The following is an 18764-nucleotide window of genomic DNA, read 5'->3' as shown; positions in this document are numbered from 1 at the left end:
TTTGCAATTTTAATTGGAGGTAGCTCAGGGGTAAGTCTACGATGGGAGGAGATATGCAGGACTTCCATCTTATTATCGTTAAGGAGTAAATAGTTCACAGTCATCCAGGAACGAATGGCACCAAGACAATCTTCCAGTTTCTGCAACATTCGGAGAGCTTGTCCAGACTTGAATGAGATATATAATTGTGTGTCATCAGCATATATCATAGATGAGAAACCATAGGAATGAATAAGATCTTCCAACGGTGTCGTGTAGCATGTAAAGTGTACAGGCCCGATAACCGAACCTTGCGGCACCCCCCATTTAAGTAGAGTAGGATCAGATCGTGAGCCGTCAATGATCACCTGTTGATATCGTCCAGTGATGTAAGAGTCAAACCACTTTGCTGCAGTCCTAGAGACACCAAATCGTGTTTTCAGCCTGGAAAGAAGAACATCGTGATCAACTGTGTCGAAGGCTGATGTTAGGTCCAAAAGTATGAGGATAGCATCATCTCCGGTATCCAAAGCTTGTAGAATATCATCTTGAACACGAAGTAGCGCAGTTTCCACACTATGATCTTTTCGATACGCAGACTGTCGGGATGCGAGAAGGGAGTTAGCAGTAAGGTATTCAGTAAATTGATTTGAGACAACTCGTTCTATTACCTTACCCAAAAAAGGTAAATTTGAAATTGGTCTGTAGTTCCTTAAACTTTCTGCATCCAGTGACGATCTCTTTAGGGTGGGAATGACCAAAGCAGATTTGAGCGCCGAAGGGAAGACTCCGCATTCTAGTGAATCGTTGGTAATGTCCGTGATAGCCGGTACCAGGAACTCTAGACACTGGCTAAGAATTTGCGCTGGAAGAGGATCTAGGTCACATGATTTTATTTTATGTGACCTGATAATCTTTAGAACATCTGCTTGGGAAACTGGCGCAAACTTCTCAAGACGATGATCACAGGCTTCCCCCTCCACAACAATAGAAGAGGAAGAAAATGAAGATCTCAATTGTTGAATTTTACTGTCAAAAAACTTTGAGAACTTCTGGGCAATCTCAGCACTTGACTGATGTGATGGCAATGATTTATCAGGCTTTTCAGCAGTCATCTTGTCAATCACATGAAACAGTTGTTTGCTGTTGCTAGTGGATATAAGTTCTTGAAGATGCTGACGCTTAAAGTTATTGACAAGTTGGTAATATTCTCTCGTTGCTTTCTTCATGTCGTCAGATACAACTGTTGTAGATGAACGCTTGGTCTTTCTCCATCTCCTTTCCCTTGCACGAAGGTCTTGTTTGGCCTTGCGGATTGAGTCGTTGTACCAAGGAGCATAGGGACGCAATCTCACTTTCCTTTTCATGATTGGAGCGTGGCGATCGAGATTAGAAGCTAGAGAGTCATTAAAAACATGTACCTTCTGGTCAATTTCCATTTCCTCTAAGTTTGTAACTGCTTCGAAGGACTCGATGATATCTAACTTGAATTGATCAATGTCAAGTTCACGTAACATACGGGCATGAATGACATTAGATGTTGGCGATGGTTTCACAAAGGGGAGTGAAAAGATTATTGCAGAATGATCTGATGGCAAAGTCTGGGTAACCACAATGTCCCTAATTGAGTGATCATTATCCCTCATAATTACCAAATCAAGAGTGTGTCCTTTAATATGAGTTGGTTGGGATATACGCTGACTCAAACCCGCTGACTCGAGTAGATCTTTAAAATTCTTTGCATCTGCATTTGTGTCACTGTCAACATGAATATTGAAATCACCCAAGATAACCACTTGATTCAGAAGCAAGTTAGCCGATTCAAGAAGTTCTGAGAACTCGATCAGAAAATGTCCAAATGACTGGCCACGCAAGCACGATGGTGGTCTATAGATTACAAACAAAGAGAGACTTCTCTGGCTACTCGTCTTTCTAGAGCTTACAGTCACCTCAAGGCATTCAAATGTGTCAAACACATGTGGCTCCTTTTTAGTAGAAAAAGAATTTCGCAACATTACACAGAGACCACCACCCCTCTTTCCTTTTCTGGGTAGTTTTAATAGCTTGAAATCCTGAAGTGTATTCTGTATGCCTGCTATTGTGGGAGAGTCTCTTCCATCCCCTCTGAGCCACGATTCTGTGACAACCAAGACGTCAAGGCGTTCCGAGATGATGAAATCACAAACTTCAGTCTCTTTGTTCATCAAAGATCTAGCGTTCCAAAGTCCAATCTTTGTTGGAGAATTTTCATTTTCCTGGAGACTAGTGGTTTGTGGGATTTGCCTGAGATGCTGTGGTGGATGTTTGCTTTTGAAGGCAGATGCTCTCGATGTCCTAGAAGTAATGACCACGGGAATGTAAGTGTCCTTTGGCTCTGCAACTTCAACAGATCCAAGCATGGTCAAGGATGGATTCTGACGAGGCTTTCCTCCCCGCCTTTTACGACGAGTTCTCTTCTTAATGAATTTGAATTGGTAAATTCATCTTTTTTATCAAATCATCTTTTTTTTCATAATAACTTTTGGCTTACAAACATAGTAAAATATAAATTGCAATTTAGAATATGTAACAAATTAAAATTGAGTAAGAGAAAATATGAGAGAAAAGGATATTTCGAATTTTATATTCTCCAGATCATTCTCATTATTTTATTCAATTGTCTTGATTGTGAAACCCTAGCAGTATTAATCTGAAAAAAAAAAACTTCATCAGCCCTCACAAGAGAAGCACCACTTCAGACTTTATAGAATAATCTTGAACACGGAAATACCGCCATCCTTGCTCTCCACAAAAAATCAATAAATTTTACATCAAGCGCCTGGAAATATGGATTTCTAGGTTTCTATTAACAGATAAATGACTTCAGGGTCTATCTGGGGAAGTTCATGTGCATTGCTTACATTTGAGACTGTAGGATAGAGAGAATGAACTTATCGAGTGCAGCTCCATTCATTCTTCTGTGATACCCCTTTTCATTACAAAAAAAAAATCATATTTGCTGCTTCATTGGCTTGTTTAAACTAGAGAAGAGGGGGGGGGGAGGAGGTAAATAGAAAAGGCCTGAATTCACAAAAGGATGGAGGAGGTTTATTTCAAGCCATGGTTTACACTGTAATCACATGCCTAGAATAATTTGGGTCTATAACTTGATATGTTGACTACTAATTCTGTAATTCCAATGCACGTTGTACAGGCATCACCTAGTTTCAGCAGGTTATGGGTTAACCATTTTTGTAATATAAAAAGGCCAGCTTTCAACATACTGAACATTTCTTTAGATTCCTATTTCATGTGATGTTAAACAGACAATAATACAACCTTGAAGATGTTAATACAATGATTATTCTTTCCATTTTGAATTGTATTGACCAAAAATAAAACTTGCGTTGATTTTAAATAAAATGTACAATTCTGATCCTTCCAGTATTATCACTTTAGTCCCTAGTACTATCAGTATGGCCTTATCCACTTTCATTATAGCTATTCAACATTTTTCTTTTCTTCCTCCTGAAAGCAGGGCCAATAACATTCTACGAATGATATTTTGAGAGGTAGACAGGCGTTCCATCATCAGACTATCGTTGACATACATCTTTCTACATCTCATCTTATACCATCATAAAGCCCAAGGAGATGGAAATGAACTAGAAGTTATGTTCGGAATTTAGAACATACATAAAGGGATGGCTCCCCCCCTCCAACTGTCATAACGGATACTAGCCGGCATTCTAGACAATTCATGTTCTCATTGCACATTCATCTAGATACGGGTATGTCCTAGCTAATTCTCAGAGTTAAATATTAATTTTATTTCGTTACAGCTACATAAATTTTCATAAAATCAATTAAAAAACTGTTTTTTTGTTTTCTTTAAAAGCCACCCCCCTCCCTTCCCAGCTATGTCCGCCATATGTACAATATATGTTTAGCGTACTGAAGTGAATCCACTGATAGATTTTGAAGCAAATGTTTTTTTCCTAAGTACCACCACAAATCATAATCTATTCCATCTGAGTACCAAAGCTCGATAATAACAATCAACATTCATGTCACTGCGTACAATAACGACCCTATACATTGAAACATGTGCATTATCTCTGTCATGGGAGAGATTAACATTTACTTACTGACTCAATGGGTTGAATTGCAAAATTAAAGCTATCTGGTATATATAGGCAGTGATTTTTGTATCATTCCTTTATAAATTTCTTGTTTCTCTCTACTCCACTTTTCAAAATTGATATTTCTTACATGTGTAGCGATATCCTATTGATATTTCTTATATGTGTAGCGATATTATTTTTTTTCTTTAAGTTTACACCCATCCTTCCCTCCAAGTTGGTTTGGTTTTATTTACCGTATAAAAATTCACAATAAAATACCCTGCACAACCGAACCGGTGTGTTGGCTCAGTTGGTAGAGCGTCCGTCTCACAACCGGGAGGTCGGGGGTTCAAACCCCGGCCGCATCAGACCAAAAGACGTTAAAAGATGGGAGTTGCTGCTACCCTGTTTGGCGTTCAACAATTAAAGGGATAGAGCCTCGTCGATCTGGCGCTGCACGGTGGCTGCCGGGCTCACGATCAATTGGGCAAAGCAAATTTTTGGAGTATTTCATGTTTATTTCGAACAATAAATTATGGATTTTCATTTTCAAATGGTATTAAATATAAATATATATATATATGGGTCACTCTATTCAGAGCCATTGATCCTCTTCCTAGAGATCTTTCTTTGATATTATGTATTATAACAACCTCCCTTCCTCATTCTTCATTCTGCACCGCTTTCATCATAACAGTTTCTCCGCAACCCCTCCCCCCCATCATACCCACCCCCTCCTATCATTAAGCTGAAATACGAACTAACATCTATTTGCCATCTCCAAATTTTTCCAGTTCATTAATATCAACCACTGAAATTAATTCATCTCACATCCACCGAGTAGAGATTGGATGCTTAATTAATTCTATGGTATCTTTTATAATCCAAGCAACTAATTTGACGTGGGTAGATTTAAAAATGGAATCACGTTCAACCAAAACCAGACCAAATGAATTCATAGTCTTTCCAATATTATGTGTTGCAGAGTTTATTTCTCTCATTTTAACCACAGTATTAATATATTTATGGGATTTGCAAAATCTATTATGAAACAGGTTGAATCCTTGTATACTGATGAGTAACAAAAGGTCTTTTGTCACATCATGAAACACAGGGTAAATGCATTTCATAAAATAAATTTGTTCATGTGTATCACAAATTTCATAATTAATCTATTACACATATGCATACCTCATAACAAAGGAATGTATTTCACATTTCAAAGGACTTCACAATAGAATTTCAGAATTTCATTTGAATTACAAAAGATATTTTATAGAAAGATATTCACGAATGATTTTCAATTCAATTCATGAAACACATTCATGAATTCAAATTAAATATATATTTTTTTTCGTTTAGTACTCATTTGCTTTGTAATTTATGTTTATTTTTTATATAATGATACACAAATAAAATGAAATAAATGAATAAGTTGATTTTAAAAACCATTGATACAGTATGGTTACTGCAATATTGTTACCAAAATATAGTCCACTAACTGGGAAGCTAAACAACTCAAATCTTAATGGTTTATGAAGGAATGAACACAATAATTAATGCATTAATAAAATGCATTATACACTTCATTATATTTTTAAAAAATACTTGAAAAATACATTAATCAATGAAAATACTTAATAGTTATGCTAGGCAATTACAAATGCTATAATATGAATAATAAACGCATAGGTTTTGCTGCAATTTTGCTGTTAAAATCATATTCTATCAGCTGGTAGTATCATCAAACTAATGTGCTAATGATTGATATGATTTGGAGTAAATTTGTGACATATGTTACTTCATTCCTATCCATTCATTACCACATACATGCATGAAATCCCATGTCAACCAGTGAAGTAGATCTGGGTACGTACAGATAAACATCTACTTATTGATGAAAGGCCTACAACGTCTGTAAATAATAGTTCACAAAGTGCATAACTGTCTAGGTACATAATACGCAATTAATCATTAGTGTCAAGTATTAGGTCCCATGTTGTGGTGCAAATAATGACAAATATTCAGGGTGGCACCCCTTAATAATTTTAAGTAGTGAAAAATGCGCATACATTCATAATTCCGAAGCTTCGTAATTCCGAAGCTTCGGAATTCCGAAGGTTCGGTTATTCTGAAGGTTCGTTATTCCAAAGGTTCATATTTCCGAAGGCTATAATTAGGAAGGTTCGTTGGTCCGAAAACGAAGCGAGGTTCGTATTTCCGAAGGTTTGTTAGTCCGAAAACAAAATGATTAACAAACCTTATTTAGTTTTCGGATTAACGAACCTTCTGAAAAACGAACCTTACTTAGTTTTCGGATTAATCAACCTTCGGAACAATGAACCTTATTTCGTTTTTGAATTATCGAACCTTCGAAATAACGCCACAAATGTTCGGATTAACCAAGCCTTTTACGTTTTCGGATTAACGAACATTGAGATACAGGCAATTTAGGTTCTTAATTCCGAAAGTTCGTTAGTCCGAAAACGAAATGATTAACGAATCTTATTTCGTTTTCAGACTAACAAACCTCATTTCGTTCTCGGATCAACGAACCTTCAGAACATCGAACCATATTTTGTTTTTGGATTATCGAACCTTCGGAATAATGCCACAAATGCTTGGATGAAAGGAGCCTTTTAGGTTTTTGGATTAACGAACATCGAGACATAGGCAATTTACGTGTTTTGGAATTATGAACTTTCGGAATAAAGAACCTTCGGAATTACGATGTGTAACAAAAAATGAAGGTGATCTTTTAAAATGAACAAATACAAGTGTAAAAACATTTGAAAATTGGTCTTTAATCAACAGCTGAGCTTTGTATTAGGGCCCCAGTTTATCTAGCTGTTCTTACATATCCTATTTGCTTTGAAAAATCCTGAAGGAATATTAGTTTTTATCTCTCTTCCATTTGATTTTGAAATGTTGCTTTAGCATTCAATAGTGCTTAACGCACCTTAGAATTTCAAGAGCATTCACTGTATTACAGCAAACGTAAGTAAATCCAATTTATATGCAAGCTCTCACCGTAACACAAATCCATCAAAATGAAATAAATTTTCAGTGATAAGACAGATTAAACCACATCCTCAATCCACAATGGACAATAAACAGGAGACAAAAGATCAAATTACTGTTTTAGAAAAGCCAAGTTTTCCGCATGCAGGTAAATACTTAAAAGTAAATCAACATGCAGACAAAAAAAAATCAAGCTTTCAAGGATGTATTTCATCATTACTGCAAAAACCCAACATGTAAAAATGTGTTTGTCTTTTAGAATTTTTATCATTTTCTTACAATTAATCCCTATTTAAAAATATTTGGGAAGGGTTGAGATAATATGGTGTGTAACCGAGTTATTGTGTCAATTTTGTATGCCATTGCCTATTGACGAATTAGATCCTTAATCAATTTTCAGATGTAACAAAAAATACAATCAATTGTACAAACCACATACAGAAAATTACGTACAGTTACGTACAGTTGTAACTATACATTACAACCCCAGGAATAATTAAAATCATTACATGTGGATACCCTCATTGATAAGCTTTCTCATCATTTTCTATTTCAGTAAGTGAATATCATTCTCCTAAATAAAAAAAATCATATTTGTTGTGATTTCATCTTATGAAGATATGAACTCAGAAAGGAACAACCTTAACTGCACATACACATAAAAACATTTCCATGACGGAACATGGACGCCCACACCATTATCACTCAGTATACTGGTCACGTTTTATTAAACACTTCACACAATACATGATACATTATCATCTCAAATAGCAATCACAACATGAGGTGTTCACACAACTCAAGAATAGTTGTGTTCACATAACCACACAAACTGATTTTATATAGGTAAATGATATTGCTTCAAAAATGGACTGCTGCAGACATGTATATTTGTACGTACATGTATCTCTTGTTAATACACAGTAAAACAAAACATACACACTCATTTGCAATATTAACATATTATTAATAGAGTTTGTGTGAATCATGCTAAAATTAAAAAAAATTTACATCATATCATCCGAGCCGGTTGTAGTGCTTGTCAATGTTTAGTCCTATACTGCCAGGAAAATATTGTCAATATCACAACATTATTGCTAAGCCTGAAAATTAATTATGAGCTGCAATTCTGTGAGAACGGGGAAGGGAAAAATGAAAGTAACGCTTTCATCATTGCTTGTCCATGAAGAGCGGGCTTTGTAGTAACAACTCAAAAAGCTGGTACTTTTTGTTAGTTCAAAACAATACAGAGCAGTATTTGTGGTCAATAGATAGTGATTAACTATTCATAATAAATAATTTTGGGGACATATACATACTACTGCAATATATAACCATAATTATAAAACAATGATCTAATATATTCAATATTTTTTCAATATTGCATAATTTCGCTAGTATAGGAATATTGCCCAGCACTACACACAAACATACTGGTAGTACTTAACAATTGACTGTGCATGTGTTCACACAAGTTTGAATGACCAACTGTGGATGTCTTCAAATTGTTAGTGTGAACAATGCCATAATTTCACATTTTTAGGTTCCCTTTCACATCAGAAATAAGTATGCTAATACAAGACAGTAAAAAATATACAGTGAATACATGTAGGTCTTGATTTTTCTAGCGTGAACAAGGTCAGCATCTCAATCCATCTCTTTGAACATAAATTGGAATCTGACAAGTTTATTGCATTTCAATTTACTATAGGCCTACTTGCTTTGAGAGTAATTCATGGTGCAAAATTTGCTTCAGTTAGACAACTCTGGATTATCCTAGCAAAGGTCATTTTATATTCTAGTAAGAATGACTTTGGAAGATGTCACATAAATTCAGTCATTGGTTTGACTTTGACAGTCTTGACCTTTCAGCTTAAAGAGCTCTAACATCATACATTCCTGGTTAAAAATACTATAATCATAAATGAATTCAGAAATTTGAATTGATTACTGTCATAAATTGCTTCATAGCCATACGTTAGATTGGCCTGATATGTGACTTTGACTAGCCATACCAAAACTAACAATGAGTTGCCCAAAATGAGGTTTGAGGAGTTTGAGCTTGAAAGATTATATACTATACATCCCAAGCTTTGAAATGATATATCATAACTCATTAAAATTGATCAATAATAACCCTCATAAGTACTTTATTAAACACAGAAGAAATTATGCAAGAAAATAAAAGCATGAGGTTTGAAGTTTCGGAATTACTCAAGCTTGTGCAATCTCAATGTAACCTTCAAGCAATCTGGAAAAATAAATAAGTTATTGTATATAATATTGCAGTTTGTTCAAATCATTACAGTGTGAAGAAGAATTCAGATAAGCTAATTTTATGATGATAATTACTATTATCGCTATTTACAGAAGAACCTTCCCTGGTGACTTATTACTGGTTCTGGGGTAGTTATAAAGGTAAACTTATAAAAATAAAGGGTCTTTGTGTAGTAATTTTACAAATTACCAACAACTTGTAACAGATTGGTGAATTCACTAAGGTTATGTTTCTCATCTAATCTATCTTTATATTTTCTTCAACCAAAACTAAACGATTTAATTCCAATTTGTATAATGCCAATTCATCCAATTGCCAAATCGTCTGCTATCATTTGGTCTACTATCAGTTCGTCCACTATCCACATGGTCCAATTCCCAATTCGTCCACTCACCATTTCATCGAATAACCAGTTTGTCCGATAGCCATTTATTCCATACCATTTGGTCTATAAATTGGACTAAGTGTTAATTGTGCAAAATGAATGAAGATGAAATGGATATTAGACCAACCGGTTATGAGACAAACTGGTCACACACAAAATGATGATTAGACAAATCGATGATTGGTCCAAATGGTTATTGGACCAAATGGTTGTTAGACAAAATGTTGATAGATGGCATTAGACTAAACTGCCGATTTGGATAATTTTCTAACAAGACAGAAAGCTTGCTGCTTCCAAAAACGTACCCACAGACAGAGCATAACAAATTTGTAATTTAAAAAAAAAATTAAGTATGAAGGGATAATCCTTGATTCTGACTAATACGTAACTTGGAAAGGATGATTAAAACTGTTTTGTCATGTATGAACAAGAGGAAACATTCATCATTACTTACTGTGGTCATGAACTTTGGAATCTGTCAATTTCCTAATTTGCATAATGGAGTGACGTTGAACATGAAAACATAAACAGCTACATCGGAAGGCTATCAGACAGTATATGAATTCATTTAAATGTCATCAGCAAACCTAATTACGGCAACCTTGTATGATGATAGCTGGAGCATGATGGGGTTAAGGGGGCAAATATGGAATAGTGAGAGAATGCTGGGGAGAAGGATTGTTGGGAGGGGGGATAGTCAGGTAGATATAGAGGTTGGATATACCAGCCAGGGTCCCTGTTTCATGAAAGAATTAAAACTATTGTTACTTGCCATTATGGTAACTACCATGGTAACAGCGCTCAGCAGACAATCATAATAGAATAGTTCCAATAGTTTTAATTGCTTTATGAAACAGGGCCAAGGGGGGGACTCATGACCAAAAGGGCCATCTGCACCAGCCCGAGTTTTGAAATTAGCGCGCTATTTCCGATCCAGCAAATTATCCCGATCTCAACAATCTCGAGATTATTTGTAATGGAGATGCAATTATCGCGCAAGTTCGTTGGATTAATCTCAAGATTGAAATCACAAGTCAACTTGGGATTATCTACAAAATAGCACAAATTATCCCGCTAATTCACAGGTGCAGACGCACTCGGGATCATTTATTTACGACGTCAGACCATAATATGTATAGATGCCTCCCTCAAGCAAGAATCACTATTCTTGCGATGGTGGAGATGGGGTTTCTTGAATCTCAAGATTAATCGCGAAGAGGGCCGATCTGGCTAAAATCTAGAGATTGAGCAAACTTTGGCTGGTGCAGCATCGCCTATAAAGTTGTAGGTAGGTGCCAAAGATAAAGTGAAATAAGTTGAAAGTTGGAATGGGTTGTGAAAAAGGATATTCTTTAGAACTACAAACTGTTTGCATTAAAAAGGGCGAAAACGGTAGTCTGTATCAAAGCGCTGGCCAGTGTAGTAGTAGTTGTATGCACTGTGGAGCAGGAAGAAGCTGCTTAACAGCTCCAGAGCTGATTTCACTATATGAGCACATTGTAGGGCGATTACGATTTTATACATTCTCAAAACGCAAATTTTTCCCTTGCAAAGGAAGCCTAAACGCACTCATCAATGCATCACCCGTCTTGCCATCATAATTCCTAATGCTGACAGTTGAGGAATAATGAATGAGTGTTTCACATAGATCTGATGACCCTATCATACATCACCCATCCAAAAATCCCTCTCACAATCAGATAATTAAACACAAGTTTGCTAACAATTCAGCTCCACCGAACAGCTGCACATTATCAAACGCAATGTGTCAAATGTAAGGGGTGTTTGATGATATCATCAAACTTCATGCTCAGGCATTCTTTCAATACTTGAACTTCAAGTTGGGAAGACTTTGTGTCAACAAAGCACACGCAGGCATGACATTTTGTTTTTTTTGTTTTTTTACACTTCATCATAACATCTAAAACTCTTGAACTTCAGGGGGGGATCACAAAGCTTTGCAAAGGTTTTGCAAAGATGTGCATGTAAATGAATGTTCAACATTTATGAGTTATGCAAAAAAAAGTGTACAAACAGTGCGCATAAATGATTGACGGTTCTGCCATTTGTTCGAAGGGTCACTCTTTTTTATAAAACTTACTCTCAAATGAAAAGTGACTCTAAGCGACCCCCGCGAACGATTGGCAAAGTTTCCAAACATTTAAAGGCACATTTTGAACACTTTTGTGCACTTTTATTGCATAAATGCCAATGTTTAACATTTTTTACATCCGCATTCCTGCAAAACCTTCACAATTACTTTTACTAATCTCCTATAACAAAGTTTTTAAAAGCCTGGATGTGTTCCATCATTTTTTTTTGCACGTCTTAAAGATAAATATTTTTACATAATAAAAATAATAATAATCCGCTTTTATATAGCGCTTAATCCATCGGAACGACGTTTCTAAGCGCTTTACAGATATATTATTACCCCGGTCATCGGATTCAATCAGTCATTCCCGCACACAATGTGTGCACATCCTCCACTCCCTAGGGAGTAGTATTTCAAACATGAAATACTGAAAAAGATTCTGAAATGAGGCTTTTTCTGGTTCAGATGCATTTCATACACTTTGACGGTCAAACTAACATTCTAACTTTAACAAACAGTGCAATTGAACACTCTCCAGAAATAACTACATTATGTGTTTGCTTTTTGTGACTCTAGCCTCAGAAATTTAATTTTAAAGCACCCGTAAAAAAAATGATAGATCCGGGGATGTTTTGACAATCCTGTTTAGGAACTAAAAATGCACGAACACCAACAATGTCTCATGAGAATGAGTTGCTCAAATAATCTTTCGGATTCTGCAGAAATTCAATTTACAGTCATGATTACATAGTCACAGCGATTGGTAATGGAAGAGTGTCACTGGGGGCATTATACACTGTAACGAAGACAGCCAGGTTGCATTATACAGAAAGACATCTAGACAGACATAGTAATTCATCTAAATGTCATTGTGTCACGCTCCATTACAGATAGTATGATGTGATGTCTATAGTCAATCAGTATGAGTGTCAGTCTATTTATGACTAATAGGACGAGTCGTTTATTATCCTGTGTACATGTAAGGGCAGCTTCCACGACTCTCTTCAGCTGCATTCAGTTTGAATTGAATATGAATTGAATTTGAATTTCATTTAAATCAAACATGAATTGAATTGGAATTAAATTTGAATTGAACTTGTTTGAATTTGAATTGAATTTGTTTTGAATTTGAATTAAATTTGAATGAATTCGAATTGAATATGGAAATTGAATTTGAATGAAATATGAATTTGTTGTATATCTACCTACATGTAGCTCATTACAAAAAAGGTCAACAAAATGAACATATAAATGCTATATAAATACCTCCTACTGGCCTTTGAAAACAAAATTTAAAAAAAGAAAACAGCAGATCTCATAAGAGTAAAGTTGAATTATCAAGAAAATATGTAAATTAGTATATATGCTTGTGACTGTTTGCTAAGCTTGTGAATTAGGATAACAAATGAAAATGAGGTTCAGAAATGATTGGAATAAGATCTGTTTGGAATGAACACAGCATAATGATGGATCATTAGCGCAAAAAAAATTGTATCGTAAATTGAGAGTTACATCACTGCAAAGCAGCTCCTACCCATCAACTGGATTGCTTATAAAGTCAAATTATTCTCCCCATGTGCCAAGATCATCATACTACTTTCATTTAAATTCCATAGCGTATTAAACTGAAAGTCACAGACTAAAAAGGCTTCTATGAGGGGGGAAAAGAAGAAAGGGATGCAGAAATTAGTTTGGAATTGGTCTGAGCATACACATGCTGAATTTCCTGAACAAATCTGAAATATTTGTGATTTTCTTGCCGAATGACTACCCCAGCACACACTGAGTCTATCCACAATGCTCATTTTAATAATAATAATAATACTAGATAAGACTTGTATAGTGCACTTTCCCTCTTAATTACATACTCAAGGGGAAAAAAATCAAACTGACATTTCATACACCCCACCAAACATTCTTTGGTGAGGATATAAGATTCAGTTTCGCGTTAAGAGGTTTATATGCAAATGCAGCGCCATTGAAAGGGATGATCTTTCTCGCATTTGACAGGAAGCATCTTATTTTGAGGGCTGTCTGTCCCCCTCACGCCCTCCACCTCGCACCCCTATATTGGATCTCGGAGATCATGATGTGTATCCTCTCTATGTCACTTTGCACTAATGTTTGATGAGGCAAAGGACACGTTGAGGTCATGGGCTGTCTTCCGTGACGTCGGCCAACAGCGCGAAAAAATTAAAGGGCTAAATTCGGTCCCTGGCTCAACTATCATTTCCTGGAGTCACTGACGAATGTTCTACTTGGAAATAGGATCTCCATAAAGAGTGTAGCATGCTGATATACACATTTGTCAATTTATATGCTAATTATAATCATACCTGCCTTGATCTTAATTGATTCTAGTACTGAATGTCAAGATATGACCAGTGAAGAAAGAAAGAAATATTAAGATTAGTGTGAATCAGGGGATGCACAGTAAGTATAGGGAGTGTCATCATGTCTCAGGGGTCAGCAACCCTTCATGAGAGGCAAATCACTAATTGATATAAATGATGATTAATCAGGTGGGTGTTTCATAAAGCTGCTCGTAAGTTAAGAGCGACTTTAAGAACGACTGGTCATCATTTCTTGTGGTAAATGGTAAATTCATTGGCGATGGTTTAGCGCGTAAGAAAGGATCACCAGTCGTTCTTAAAGTTGCTCTTAACTTACGAACAGCTTTATGAAATGGCCCCCTGAACTCAAGAATAAGCTTAATCATATGTTGAAGCTGAAGTCTTCAAATATCAAATTGGTTATAATGAGAAAAAAATAAAGGTAAGAGGGCATTCCTAGCAGAATCAAATTAAATAAAATGTGAACTAAGATTATTTTTATCATTTGTCAAATCTAAAGACATTAATCTGAGGCAAACTACACAATAATATCTATGGAGCGTATGACCAACAATTTGAAAAAAATATATACTCTGGTATTAACCTTCACATTACTAGGTAAAGAGTAAAGGGCAGTGGAGCTACCAATATGTTTGAAATCTGCCAATGGGAGTAATTTATTTTGCTCCACTTAAAATATTCATCAGTTTTATATCTTTAATCAGAATTTTCTAATAACTTTATCTGACTGAATCTGAATTTTCTAGCCTGTATGAAATAATGAAACCTTGGGGATCTTTATACAATGGGAAATGTATAGATTTTACCCAGTAGAAACCTAGCTTTAGTGGACAATGTAATATTAAAATTAAAAAAATTGTTAAAAAGTTGGGAGTATGAGTAAGTATTGCAACATACCTGTAATTTTTTTAATTAAAGTTTCATCCTTGCCATTACCCACTGATTCATTTCAAGTCACTGCCAAACTTCCACACCACAAACGGAGAAACCACACCTAAGAATAGACTCCTAACCATTCATGCTAGACCATTATGAGTTATCATCTAACTCAATACAAAATATCAAACTTGGGGGAGAAAACCATAGATTGATAACAATTTAAGGAGAAAGCTTTCTTCAGACTCTTTTATTATTGGTGAACATTATCTTTTTAGATAGCCAGGTTTTCATTTGCTTCTCATAATTAAAGGGGAAGTCACCCTGACAAAAAGTTAATTGTAAAAATAGCAGAAAAAATAATAAAAATATTGCCGAAGGTTTGAGAAAAATTTATCAACTAATTAAAAAGTTATTAGAATTTCCATTATTCGATTTGTGACGTCATATGCGAGCAGCATTCCTACATAGCGAATGGTAAAAAATCAACGAAATGTCATTTTCTCAGAAAATTGAAAATGGTTTTCACTGTACCTTTTGTATATCAATAGACAAATCATTTCACACCCGATCATGAAAAGAAAACAAAATTAAGTCATCAGGAACCATACAAAATTTGAAATTCATACATTTTATATTACATAACACATGGGGCAGCTGCTCGTTTATGACGTCACAAATCCAAAATTTTGAACTCTAATAACTTTCTTACTCTTTAACGGATTTTCCTCAAACCTTCACCAATATTTTTAAATATTTTTTTCTGCTATTTTTACAACAAAGTTTTCTTCAGGGTGAACTTCCCCTTTAAATAGAAATATCAAGGAATCATATGGTAATGTGTCTCATTAACGATACCAAACCAAGTCAGAAAAATGTGGTTTCATTATCCCCGCAAAATCTGAGTCATACCTTAACATGGTAACAATTGAGATTAGTGTTTCCATGGCTGCATAAAGTAGTTTTTCAAACTATATTTACAGTTTTACACCACATGGATGGGGGGGGGGTACCAAGGGATTGGGCATGCACCATCGATCCCCTCCCCAAAATCCACTGACCAGTTGATATTTTATTATTACAGCCCCCAAAATGCTTACATACCATTTCCTTACAACAAAATCATGCTAGAAAGTTTGCAATATTTGCATTTTACATACATGTATTAAAATTGAGAAGGTACTTTGCACAATTATTTAGTGTTAAGAAGGAAAAAACCCAGAGTATACTCTCAGATGGGAGATTGCCATTTTAGTATTCTTTAAAATAAAATAGTTCTGGAATACATTTGAAGATTGAAATATTTATTTCAGAGTCCTGGCCAGAGAGAGAGAGGCACTGTAATTTAACTTGATGAATATAGGGCTAGCGCCCTTTGGCAAGGCGTAATCCACACTTTGCCACTCTCGACCCAGGTGCTAAATGGGTACCCGGTAAGGATGCGAAAGATATTGTATGTTTGATTTTGCCAGCGCCATAATGAGGCTGCGATGAATGCAAGGAATGCTCCCCAGGAGTGGAAATTGTGCAGTTTTCGTGCGGGATTGAAATGAATCCAATGACCGGGGTAATAATATGCTGTAACGCGCTTGGGCCATTCTGGAAAAGCGCTTTATAAAAATTGGCTATTATTATTATTATTATTATTATAGCATGTTCAAAATGGATTCCACCACATGTAATCAGATTGCTTCATATCATATTCACATTATCTCTACCTTTATAAAATCTCCCAATATTAATAGCAACATATCAAAGACTTGCATGTTTAAGGAAGCCCACTTAAGACGATTAATTAAACTAATCATCAGCTCCTGAATTAGTCGTAGAGTGAGAAGCCCTATGAGTGCAAGGAAGGTTTATGTTACATATGAAAGCGCCAAAAGGATGTTATAACATTCTCTCATGAGAAGGGTTAGGAAGGAAGTTCAACCTCGTTACTCACAGCACAGAGAAGTAATTAGGTCAAGGAATGACAGGAGTCATCCGGTATGTTGGTAAGATGCTTGATGTTTCCCTTTAAGAAACATAAAGGTATGCAGTTTACATAAGGTCAATATAAATTTGATTTTTTGATCCTCAAATTGTCAACAATAAATACAAAAATGATTATGGATAACACAAGTTAAACTGAAAGATAATAGCACAGTTTTTTTAATGAAGAGTTGCCAATTTGCATTTACAAAGGGATTTTGTGGGGGGTTTTTTCATTACATTGCTATTAAAGTTAGAGTGTGTTATGATTACTATAAGTTATATGGCACTCTACACACAGTATTTCTACTTCCATGGTATATCAAAGGATTAATAAACCAAAACACTATACTTATTGACTACAGTATACTGTCATATTTTCCATTGGTGTTGAATATTCTTCTTAAAGACCACACCACACCACACAAAGAGACAAATGAGATAAAAGAAGCATATTAAACCTTTCCTATTCTATCCTATTAGCTCTGTAGAAGCACTGATATATTTTCATTGAGCTACCATACCATTGTAAAAACAAAATACTTGTACATCTATAAATTGTCATCATGTACTCATTACCAAGTGTATTTTCAGCCAGCCTATTCACGTAACATGGCTGATATTTATTAAGCAAAGATTAATATTTCATTTTGGCAAATGAACAAGTTTACAGGTTTATTTATTTATTTATTTTGAATGAAAATACAACTTATCTCCCTGGTAATGGAAAAAAATAAATAAACAAGGCAATGGTTTCCAAATTTTCAATACCATTTTTAAAATATGATCAATAGTATTTAATGTAGTCATATATTTTATATCAAACATCAAATTATGATAATTGTTTGTAAATGGACCTTATTGTATATTAGCTGATTGTTTTAATTCTATTTTTCAGTATATTACGAATAATTTCAATGAGTAATTGGCTAAAAATTGGAGCTCCATGTATTAAGCATTCATGATATAGAGCAGCTTCAATTGCAAAACAAAATGATTGCCTGCAGGGTTTAATATTTGTAAGGGGGATACCATATAATTCATTTATTATTTTTAACTATTTATACAGTATAAAAAGAAATCTAATCAGCAAAACTGTTTTTCATCAGATATCCTGTTAATTTCATACAATATCATTCATTGTAAATCATATTTTAAATTCTACTTTTTATAACTGCCATGCAAACTTCTTCCTTTACTAGCAACATTTGTTTCGGGTATTGACAGTCTGTATAAAGTTTCTCTACAATATTTCTTTTCCTTAAAATTTCTAGTGAGTTGCTTTTTTTTATTTTACTCTTTTTATAAAAATTATATTATTTCAGTCAGGAGTACACTTAGAATCAAGGAAGCTCAAACTTATTTTCAACATCTATACAGCTATTTTTGTTCTTTCCCCCTTACTTCTCATTTACTTTCTTTGCTTTACTTTATTTCTCTATTTTCAAAGTCTCATGTCATTCTGAAATGAACACATTAAGAAACAAAGGCCTAAAATACAGTCAAATGGGCAGATCTCAAAGGTTCTTGATTATTTGTTGGCAGAAACAATTCTTTGTTTAATTGTTAAAGTTTGAGGATCATTTTGTCCTTGAAGGCACTCAGTGAGCTCTAAATTCACTGAAAACCTTTAAAACAAATCATGAATCCTTATATCTTAATTTATCAGTGTCGTCAAGAAGTTGAAATATTCAAAGGG

The sequence above is a fragment of the Lytechinus variegatus genome, chromosome 14, assembly GCF_018143015.1.
Source record: "Lytechinus variegatus isolate NC3 chromosome 14, Lvar_3.0, whole genome shotgun sequence".
NCBI lineage: Eukaryota > Metazoa > Echinodermata > Echinoidea > Temnopleuroida > Toxopneustidae > Lytechinus > Lytechinus variegatus.
The sequence above is the reverse complement of the archived record's forward strand: the minus strand, read 5'-3'. Positions refer to the sequence as shown.